The following is a 10,549-nucleotide window of genomic DNA, read 5'->3' as shown; positions in this document are numbered from 1 at the left end:
TAGGTAGGTCTAACATTAGTTTTTAGGTACAGAAATTGAATAAAGTAATCAAATGTAAAATAGCATTGCATATTTTACTGTATAAATGAAAGATGAATCTTTATTACAGTTACAAAAGCTATTCAATCAAGAGCAGTGAGTGATTTCCTTGTTGTTGCTGTATGATTAATAATAAGAAAGTGCTGTCACTTTAAGAGAATGCACTGATACAGTGCACTGATACAGTACGTTCAGCTGGCTATGTCTGTGTAACCCTGCGCACTAGTAGTGCACTGTAGTTACTATGAGTTCTCTCTATGTTTCACTCTGTATGAGAGGATACACTGTAATGGACCAGTCAAGGTGAATACAATACACAGTTACAATACATTTTATACGACATCTGAAGACTAAATGCATATAAACTCGAATAAAACACTTCAAAACATTAATACAACATATTAACACTTCATTTGAGAGAGTTGAACATCATGTTAGTTTGAAACTCACCAAATCAGGGGGATTTCAACACAATTAATGTTACTCAACCGCATCGGATCTCACACGGTTTACATTCGCATATCATCCGCTTCAATATCGTCGATCATCTCAGTATATGAAAAGTTCTCAGTCCATAGAATAAGTGTGAACGGAGAAAAAAAAGAAAGAACTGTCCTTTGAATCCAAACGATGAATCCAATGCACACAATAGTCTCCTTGTGTAGTGCAAGATATTCAATAGTGCAAAAATAATCAGTTGGTGTGATAATTAGTGTTGAGGTAATTTGGTGAGAAATACCACTAGGAACGGATGAATTCCACTTGTGATAATGGATAAGGCACTGATCACTTGATGAGTCGCAGGATTTTTTCTTCTAGTTGTCTCTTTCAGGGTTCTCCAGCTGGGTGGCTCGCTATCTCAGGATCACAGTTTAACTCAGTTTCGGGAAAAAAACCTGACCTGTTTATACAAACAGCGTCACAACATCAGACAATTTACATGACTGTTAAACTCAATATATCTTTTTCATACATAAACTCAAACTGGTTGAAAAAGATACTATTTGAGCACTTTTGTCACTTAATACATATGAAATCAGTTACATGAATGATAATCGTCTGCTGATTAGCATTTTTAAGCTCTTCAGAAATACAATACACAGTTACAATACATTTTATACGACATCTGAAGACTAAATGCATATAAACTCGAATAAAACACTTCAAAACATTAATACAACATATTAACACTTCATTTGAGAGAGTTGAACATCATGTTAGTTTGAAACTCACCAAATCAGGGGGATTTCAACACAATTAATGTTACTCAACCGCATCGGATCTCACACGGTTTACATTCGCATATCATCCGCTTCAATATCGTCGATCATCGCACTAAAATGACCCAAATAAGATTCATACATGTGTTACAACATAATACAACACATTATTTATGCATATCAAACAAGGATGATTGTTATATTTGCCTTTTAATCTGCGTTGATGACACTCGCAATCTACAAAGCGCGTCTCTCTCTGCGATTATGCGTCTCATATTAGTGACGCCACACACAGCGCGCATCTTATGACAAACGTTTTGCTTTAGTTATTTTAATTATTGAAAAGTTTACCACACAGCAGAACAACTTTGAATACCCATTATATCAAGCATTTCAGTTTTTGTTTTATTGAAAATATAATTAAAACAAATTATATTTGTTTTATTTATTATTATTTTTAGTCAGCTCATTTCTGACCTGGGTTACACCCTCCCCCCGTTAAGTCTATGCAAGTCCCTTTGCATGGCTATAACAAGGCTTTTTAGGGTTTGGGGTGTCTGATTGATCTGGGTTGTTCTGCAAGTGACTCGACAAAAGCAGTGTTCAAACCCTGAAGCAAGGATTGAATGATGGATATCATCGGGTTCCCCAACTCTGGGTAAGTCAGCCTTTTTGACTTCTGCTTCACTCTTTTAGACCTTCTTGGATGACCTTCATCCTCACTTTCATCTTGATCTGTTTCTTCCTCAGGTTCATCTGACTCCAATCTGGTTCTCCGCAGTGGAACATCAGGTACGGTTTCCTCAACTTGCACCGCATGTGTTTCATTGTCCTTTTCCTTTTTGTTTCCACCAGGTCCATCCTGTGTCTGCTGTTCTACTTGAGGTAAGTGGTTTCTTTTTTTCAGGGTTTCCTTTACAGGTTCCATGTTACCGGAGGAAGACTCAGCTTCAGGTAAGTACTGGGTATCAGGTGAGTTTTCTACTTCAGGTGGATTCTTCTTTCTTGGTACATCTCCTGCATTCACAGTCTCAGAAACATCGGTTGATACAGGCTCTAACTCAGGTAAGTTTTTGCTTGCAGGATTAGAGTTAAGAGGAATCTCTACAGGCCTTTTCCCAACATTGTACTCCCGGATTAACTTTTCTGAGGTAAGAGTTGACACATCAGAAATCTGGGGTATGTAATCATCTTCATCAGAGCTTTGGTAGTTCTCTGGACATTCCTCATTTTCTACATCTTGGCTTTGCCTAGTTACCCGTTTCTTCCGAGGTTTCACTACATCAGACTCATCATCACGTGAAGACAAAAACCCACAAGGTAGCAGTAAATCTCTGTGCAGTGTTCGTAGGGGACCTTCTTGTCTCTCAGGTCTCACTGTATAGACAGGTAGCTCGCCGGCACGACTCACCACAACTTGTACCACAGGATCCCACCTGTCAGCCAGCTTGTGTTTCCCGCGTAATCTCACATTTCTGACTAACACACGGTCACCTTCTTCAAGAGTTGACTCAGTCACTCTGCGATCAAAACGGACTTTATTTCTTTCAGCGGTTTTGGCCACATTCTTCTGAGCTAGTTTGTAGCTCTCTTGAAGATGGGTTTTCAATGACTGCACGTACTGCGAATGGAATTTGGGACTGTCACGGTTCACTGAGGTGTTGAAAATCAAGTCCACTGGCAGTCTTGGTTGGCGTCCGAACATGAGTTCGTACGGTGTGAAACCGGTTGTCTCGTGCTTTGTGCAGTTATAAGCGTGCACAAGTGGTTTTACAAAATCTTTCCAATGAGCCTTCTCTTGAGCTTTCAAGGTTCCCAGCATTCCCAACAGCGTACGATTAAAACGCTCAACCGGGTTGCCCCTTGGATGGTACGGTGTGGTTCTGACCTTTTTAATACCGGTAATCTCACAAAGTTCTTTGATTGTCTTGGACTCGAAGTCAGGTCCTTGGTCGCTGTGGAGCTTTTCAGGCATGCCATAATGAACTATGAAGTTTTCCCACAAACTCTTGGCGACTGTTCTGGCTTTCTGGTTTGGGGTGGGGACTGCGACTGCATACTTGGTGAAGAAGTCAGTTATCACCAGGATATCTTTGATGTTGCTACGGTCGGGTTCCAGAGACAAGAAATCCATGCACACCAACTCTAATGGGCGGTTGACTTGGATGTTCACTAGAGGTGCTGCTCTTTCTGGCAAAGACTTTCTACATACACAGCGACTACAAGTCTTGACTTTATTCTCAACATCAGTAGCCATCCTCGGCCAATAGAATCGTGACCGGATGAGATCAAGGGTCTGTTCTATTCCCATATGACCCATGTTGTCGTGCAGACTTTCCATGGCTACGGCTCTCAAGTCAGGAGGAAGGACAAGTTGGTAAGTTATGCAGTCTCCAAGAGCTCTTTTACGATAGAGAACACCATTCTTCAGCTCAAATTTTCGCCATTCTCTTAACAGGAAAGGAAGCTCTGGAAGCTCACGTCTCAGTGCAGGCAAGACAGTGTCTCCCCATTCTAACTGAATTATTACTTCACGCAATGCTGGATCGTTTCTTTGTTTTTCCCTTAACTCCTGTTCTGACATACAGGAAACAACTGAAGATCCTCCTATCTTCTCATACTCGTCAGGAATTGCTTCTGGGCACATAGAGAGCGACTCAACGAGGGTAAGGCAACTGCTGGCATCAGCTTGATATAAAAACTTATCACAAACTGCTTGGATTGCGTTAGCAGAAACTAGGGTGGAATTTGCTGCTTCAGGTGAGTGATACAAGGTGAACTGACGTATACGATCTTGATCCTTTTGGGATGTTGAATCATTTACCAGATCACCATGAGGTCGTCTGGAGAGCGCATCCGTGTCGAGATTGCTCTTCCCAGGGCGATACTGGAGGGTAAAGGAGAAAGTGGACAAGGCAGACAACCACCTATAGCTGGTTGCATCCAACTTTGCTGAGGTTAAAATGTAAGTAAGGGGGTTGCTGTCTGTGATCACCTTGAAACTACTCCCATAAAGGTAGTCGCAAAACTTCTCGGTAACTGCCCACTTCAGGGCGAGGAATTACAGCTTGTGGGCAGGATACCGGGCCTCACTTCTTGATAACCCTCGACTGGCGTATGCAATTACTCGCAACACTCCATCTTGCTCTTGATAGAGCGCTGCACCTAGTCCAGTAGTACTCGCGTCTGTATGCAGAACATACGGCAATCCAGGATCTGCAAATCCTAATACTGGTGCTTTGGTGAGTTTTTCAATGAGTGTTTTGAATGCTTGCTGGCAGTCCTCTGTCCATCGCCCTCCAAAAGGCTCTTTGGGATCAAGGTAGGTTTTTTCCTTACTTCTCACCTTGCAGCTTTTTCGAAGAGGAGGATATCCCACAGTCAGTTCATTTAATGGCTTCACTATTTTCGCATAGTCCTTAATAAATCGCCGGTAATAACCGGAGAAACCTAAAAAGGAATGCAACTCTTTCAGGTTCCGTGGACTTGGCCAGGTCTTAATGGCTTCTATCTTTTGGGGATCCGTCTCCACACCCTTTTCCGAGACGATGTGACCAAGATATTTCACTGACGTCTGGAAAAACTTGAACTTTTCCCGTGAAAGCTTTAGTCCATAGTCTTTCAAACGTCCCAGAACATGAAGAAGATGTCTTTCATGCTCTTCAAGAGTGTCTGAGAAGACAATTAAATCGTCCAAGAACACCAGGACTTCCGAAAGGTTGATGTCACCCATGCACTTCTCCATCAGCCTTTGGAATGTGCTGGGAGCGTTAGTAATGCCCTGAGGCATCCTATTAAACTCCCAAAAGCCCAATGGGCATACGAAAGCGGTCTTGGGTTTGTCCTTCTCTTCCAGTTCAATCTGGTAATACCCAGATTTAAGGTCGAGCACTGAGAACCATTTTGAACCTCGAAGTGCAGAAAAGGTTTCCTCCAAATTGGGTAAGGCATAGGCGTCTTTGATGGTCTGCATATTCAGCTTGCGATAATCAATGCAAAGCCTTATATCACCATTCTTCTTCCTTACCACAACGATAGGAGAAGAGAAAGATGATTCTGATTCACGAATGATACCGGCTTCAAGCAATTCCTCCAGATGTCGGCGAACAGCTTCAAGATCGTTGGGATGGATAGGTCTGGCTTTATGCTTGAAGGGGGTTTCATCGTGCAACTTGATACTATGTTGCACTTTGTCTGTGTGTCCAACATCCATGTCATGCATCGCAAAGACTTCGGGCATGGTAAGCATTTTCTGAGTGATTCTCCTTTTCCACACTTCTGGCACACAAGAATCACCAAAGTCAAAACAGAGTTCTTCAGCGGATTTTGCAAGGACACTTGTCACTGAGCGATCAGATTTGGTCACCTTGTGTGATATCACTTTTTGCAAAGCATGAATGTCTGCAATCACACTCTTGCCGGGAATAATAATGTCATGCTCAGTTTCATTCTTTAACACCACTGGAACCTTTCGTGATGGATGTTGAGGTAGGTTCAATAAGCAACTGGCAACTAGTAGTCCTCCAGGAAAAGGTGAATATGAAGGAGGCTCCATCACTGCCCATTTCTCGGCTACTTGTCCTCTTACACTCACCACTCCCTCAAGAACAACATTTTGACCTGCAGGAACAACATTACGGGTAAGACCAGGAAGCCTAACAATTCCTATGCTACTGTTAACTTTCTGCTGGTGTCTGTGTTCGATGGTCTTAATCACAGCCCTGTAGCCAAATGGAACAGCTTGACAAACTGAATAATTGGTCTCAAGGTATTTGTCATATGCAAGATCCAAAGTGTTTGTGCCTATTAGCACCTTTGGCTGGGCAGTGCCACCAGTTTCCGGGATTACTAAAGCAAGAGTTGACACTTCAACGTCAGACCCAAGGAAGTCTTTGGGGAATGTGACCCTCACCTCAACATACCCCAGGTAAGGTACTGCTTGACCATTTGCTGCTTCTATTTCCAGCAGGTTATCCAAGGATGTTATGCTTAATCCAGGCAGATTTTGCTCATAAAAAGACTGGGAAATGGTCGTCACTTGAGACCCTGTGTCAAGTAAACAAGGACAAGGATTTCCTTCAATATTCACTTGGGCAGTACACTTTGTGCCAATTAATCCTTTGGGTAAGCCAAACGAATTATATTTTTGATGGGGCTTCAAATTGCTCATATTTGCTGACTTCTTGAGACTTGTTTGACAAGTGACAGCCCTCGTACGTCTCGTTACAAGGGCTGGATGGCGTTTAAAGCTCCTGAGGTACTTGGACCATACGAACTGTCCCATAGGGCTTGGCGCTCTTTCAGCTGCTTTCTCTTATCGGTCACCAGAGATGGGTTTGGATCATTTTCACAAACTGAAGCGACATGCCCATCCTCACCACATTGAAAGCAATACCCTGGCTTGGGCCTGCAAGGCGACTTGTGCTCAGCTTTAGGAGGGTTTTCTCTGGGAAACTGTATATTAGTTTGTTTCATTTTGCTTGAATTGCTCTTTGGCTCTGGGTTCTTTTGGGCTCTGAGTTTTGTTATTTGACTCTGGAGTTCTGTGACTTGTCGCTTTAACTCAAGAACAGCATCAGTTGATGGCAACTCGCTTTGTCCTGTCTGCTTATTTTTTTGTTTAGCAAGCTGGCTCTGAAGCTTAGCAACTTGTCTTTTTAACTCTGCAACCTCGGTCCCTTCTGACATTTCATCTTGCCTTAGATCAAGAGGGTTGGCAGTGACATTATGGGAACTGGCTCTTTTAACTCTGCAACCTCGGTCCCTTCTGACATTTCATCTTGCCTTAGATCAAGAAGGTTGGCAGTGACAGCATGGGAACTGGATCTTTGTCTTTGTGTGCCTAGGTGTTGTCTCATGCGGCTCTCTTTGGCAAAGTGTTTGTTCTCCTCACTGCGCAACTGCAGGAGTAGCTCTGAGAATGGAGGAGGTTTATTTCTCTTATGCTCAAGCTGAAGGTTTGCAATTAGTGTGTCATCCCAACATCCCCGACAGAATTGTTTCAGAAGTTGTCGGTCAACTTCACCAGCAGGAACACCACCTCGCTTCATCACTTTGAGAAGGTTAGTGTGCAACCGTTGTAAGTACAAGGAAGGTTTCTCACCTGCATTTTGCAGTGTGTTCACAAACTTAGCGAAGAGATCATCACCGTCTTCCACAATGTCAAAAGCTGAATCCAAGACATCAAGGTAAGCAGCAGGTAAGGCTTTGGCACCTAACTGCTTCACCATTTCTGCTGCTGGCGGCAGTAAACTGTCTAAGATCTTCCTGGAACGATTTAAGTCAGAAAGTGAAGGATCTTGAAGTAGTAACTCTACACTGTTCCGCCAGGTGTCATAATCAACTTCGCCACTAGGACGGGGAATTCTGCCTGAGAAGACTCGTAGCCTGAATGATGCACTAGAGTGGGAAACTGCATCACTTCTCAGAATGTGTTCTACAACCATTCTTTGGACTTGAGGTGGGTTGACATCATCTATCTCAAGAGTGGGTGGAAAACTTCTTGTATTTACTCGGTGGGCTGTATCAGAATTTTGTCCTCCTTCTGAACACTCAGCTTGCTTAGGTGGAAGAGGAATGTCAGTTGAGGAAGGATCAGTCATTTGGAATGATTCAAGATCATTTGCATCAGTCAGATTTTCGGCAGTGGTTGAAAGATGCTGTTCTTTCAAGAGTTCTTCAAAAGTTCTGCCGCTGAGATTTGCTATTCTCTTCAGTTCAGCAAAGTAATGGGTGGTAGCCTGTTCAGTCACGGCTGAAGCATAGACACTTGATAGAAGCCTCATGTGGTAAGCAACATTGTGTGAACTCTTAAAAGTGTAAGGCAACAAGGGTTTGAGAGTCACTAATGCAGAATAACTGCTGTACTCTACTATGACTTCCTTATGATAAGGCGATTTGGAGTTGTCTATACGAATGTGTCTAAGGATACGACCATATTTGTTTAGGAAATCTGTCAGATCTTCATCAAGCTCTGTATTTGTCAGCCCGCTAATTATCACTGAGTTTTCAATTACAACATTTTCAAGCTCAACCACTTCCATGTTGACACTATTTGCACTACTACAAAATTGAAGTTATTCTCCTGGTCTCTTGTGTCTTCAAGAATTCTGGACTCAAACACAAAAAAAAAAACCGTTTTTTTTCTATAATGCCCTCCTGGCTGGCTCGCCACTTTCTGTAACCCTGCGCACTAGTAGTGCACTGTAGTTACTATGAATTCTCTCTAGGTTTCACTCTGTATGAGAGGATACACTGTAATGGACCAGTCAAGGTGCTAGGTTCGCTACAGGGGGCAAAGAAATTAGGTAAACCACATTAACAAAACAGACAGACCAGGAAAATGACTTGAAGTTGTCTTCTTTTACTTTAAATAAAATTGAATTGAATGAAAATATGAAATGAATTGACAATAAAAAAAACAATTGGAATAACACCAAGAAAATTATCTCTTTCTCTTTTTTTAGAAGATTAAATTTTGAGCTCCTTTGTAGTTATTTGATTTAAATATTTTATTGTACTATATTTGTTCCCTTTAATATTTAACTTCTATTTTTCCTAACCTTTTTCTAGTTTTTTCTTTGGAGCTTTGCTTATTTTGTTACTGGTTTGAGTTAGAACCTCTGACCCACAACAAAACAATCAAAAACAATTGCAATAAATCACTCCAGGAAAATAACAAACTAAAATAGTACAACACTCAAGTTCAGTATATGAAAAGTTCTCAGTCCATAGAATAAGTGTGAACGGAGAAAAAAAAGAAAGAACTGTCCTTTGAATCCAAACGATGAATCCAATGCACACAATAGTCTCCTTGTGTAGTGCAACATTTGTAGTGCAAGATATTCAATAGTGCAAAAATAATCAGTTGGTGTGATAATCAGTGTTGAGGTAATTTGGTGAGAAATACCACTAGGAACGGATGAATTCCACTTGTGATAATGGATAAGGCACTGATCACTTGTTAATATATATTATATATAATATATAATGTAAGCCACAGACTAGGGTTGTGCCGATAGATGATAGTATCGTGTATCGACGATAGTCAGAGATATCGACGATAGCAGATGTCTTTGTCGATAGTCAAGACGATATTAGGCTCATTCTCCTATTAATGTATTAAATAATAATAATAATAATACAAATTTGTGCAAGTGCATGGTCTAAGCTGCTCCAAAGCGTTTACTTCATACAGCGCGCGCTGCAGAGCCGCGGCACATTGTAGCAGGAATCAGGTTTCACTGATCATGTGAAGAGAGGCGCTTTCAGCGCGAGCGCGGAGGTGCGTGCCGCGGATGTAGGTGCGCGCAGCAAAAATGACGCGAATATTGAGGAAACAATGGATGGTTTTAACGCTAAAGTAAAGTAAAAGACCGCTTCTTAAACCAGAGAATGTGAACATGTTGGTATTCTTGTGGAAAAAAACATGCAAGTCCTGTCAGCGACAGCCAGTTTAGTTTTACTTTTCTTTTTGTTTTCATTTTGAAAAGCTGTGTTACGCTATGGAGACTTTCCTTATTTATTTTATTATTATTTATTTGATTCCTCAGTGTTTGTTAAACATTCTGTAATTTATTAGTCGGTATATACAGCATGTGATGTATCCTATGCCATGCCTTGTCTTATTCGTTTTTGTTAATAAAGGTTATGTAAGCTAGTTTGTCATTGTAGCCTACTGTTTTATTGTTGTTGTGCTTTTTAATAGGAATAACAATAAATCCATCTTTCATTATAGTCTTAAAAAGTGAAAGGTGTATAGATATAAGCAAAACAGACAATTATCTTTTCTTGTAAAACGTGACACCAAGATCGCGAATTTGAAAGTGAAAGTGAAAGCGCATGGAAAGAGGAATTCCTGTTCACAAAATTTAAATCACAAATAATACTGATGAAAAAGAATGGGTTGAATGTTGAACACTTTCGTTACCATATAACTATAAACAATGGTAAAATTTCATCAGCATGCATTGATTAATCAAATGTTGTAGCAAAAAAAAAATTGCGACCAAATATTGTACTCGTGCGACCAACTGAGAAAGTTAGTCGCAAAAGAGTGACCAGTGGGAAGAATGAGTCTAGAGCCCTGATATATGTGCAATATTTTAACCGAGCCCTCACTAACCGAGTTTAATGCCACAGTTATGTTAGAACGCATCTCATTCTTGTTTCTGTGGCGGTGCGTCGGGCTCATCATGGGGCGCACGGTCCTGAGCGCTGTATGACTGATGTATCCGTTCAATTTAACTTTACTCCAAATATATGAACTTACCTGTTTTAAATACGTTTAT

The 10,549-nt window shown here is 41.2% G+C and overlaps 1 protein-coding gene across 5 annotated transcripts in view; it reads left to right on the top strand.

Annotated features, from left to right (window-relative positions):
- Positions 1–10,549, top strand: part of LOC107681238 (ADP-ribosylation factor-like protein 15) — a 133,150-nt gene that overhangs the window by 14,864 nt on the left and 107,737 nt on the right. The gene's annotated exons all lie outside the window — the stretch shown is intronic.

Source organism: Sinocyclocheilus anshuiensis, unplaced genomic scaffold, assembly GCF_001515605.1.
Source record: "Sinocyclocheilus anshuiensis isolate Anshui unplaced genomic scaffold, SAMN03320099.WGS_v1.1 scaffold697, whole genome shotgun sequence".
NCBI classification, from domain to species: Eukaryota; Metazoa; Chordata; class Actinopteri; order Cypriniformes; family Cyprinidae; genus Sinocyclocheilus; species Sinocyclocheilus anshuiensis.
The sequence above is the reverse complement of the archived record's forward strand: the minus strand, read 5'-3'. Positions and strand labels throughout refer to the sequence as shown.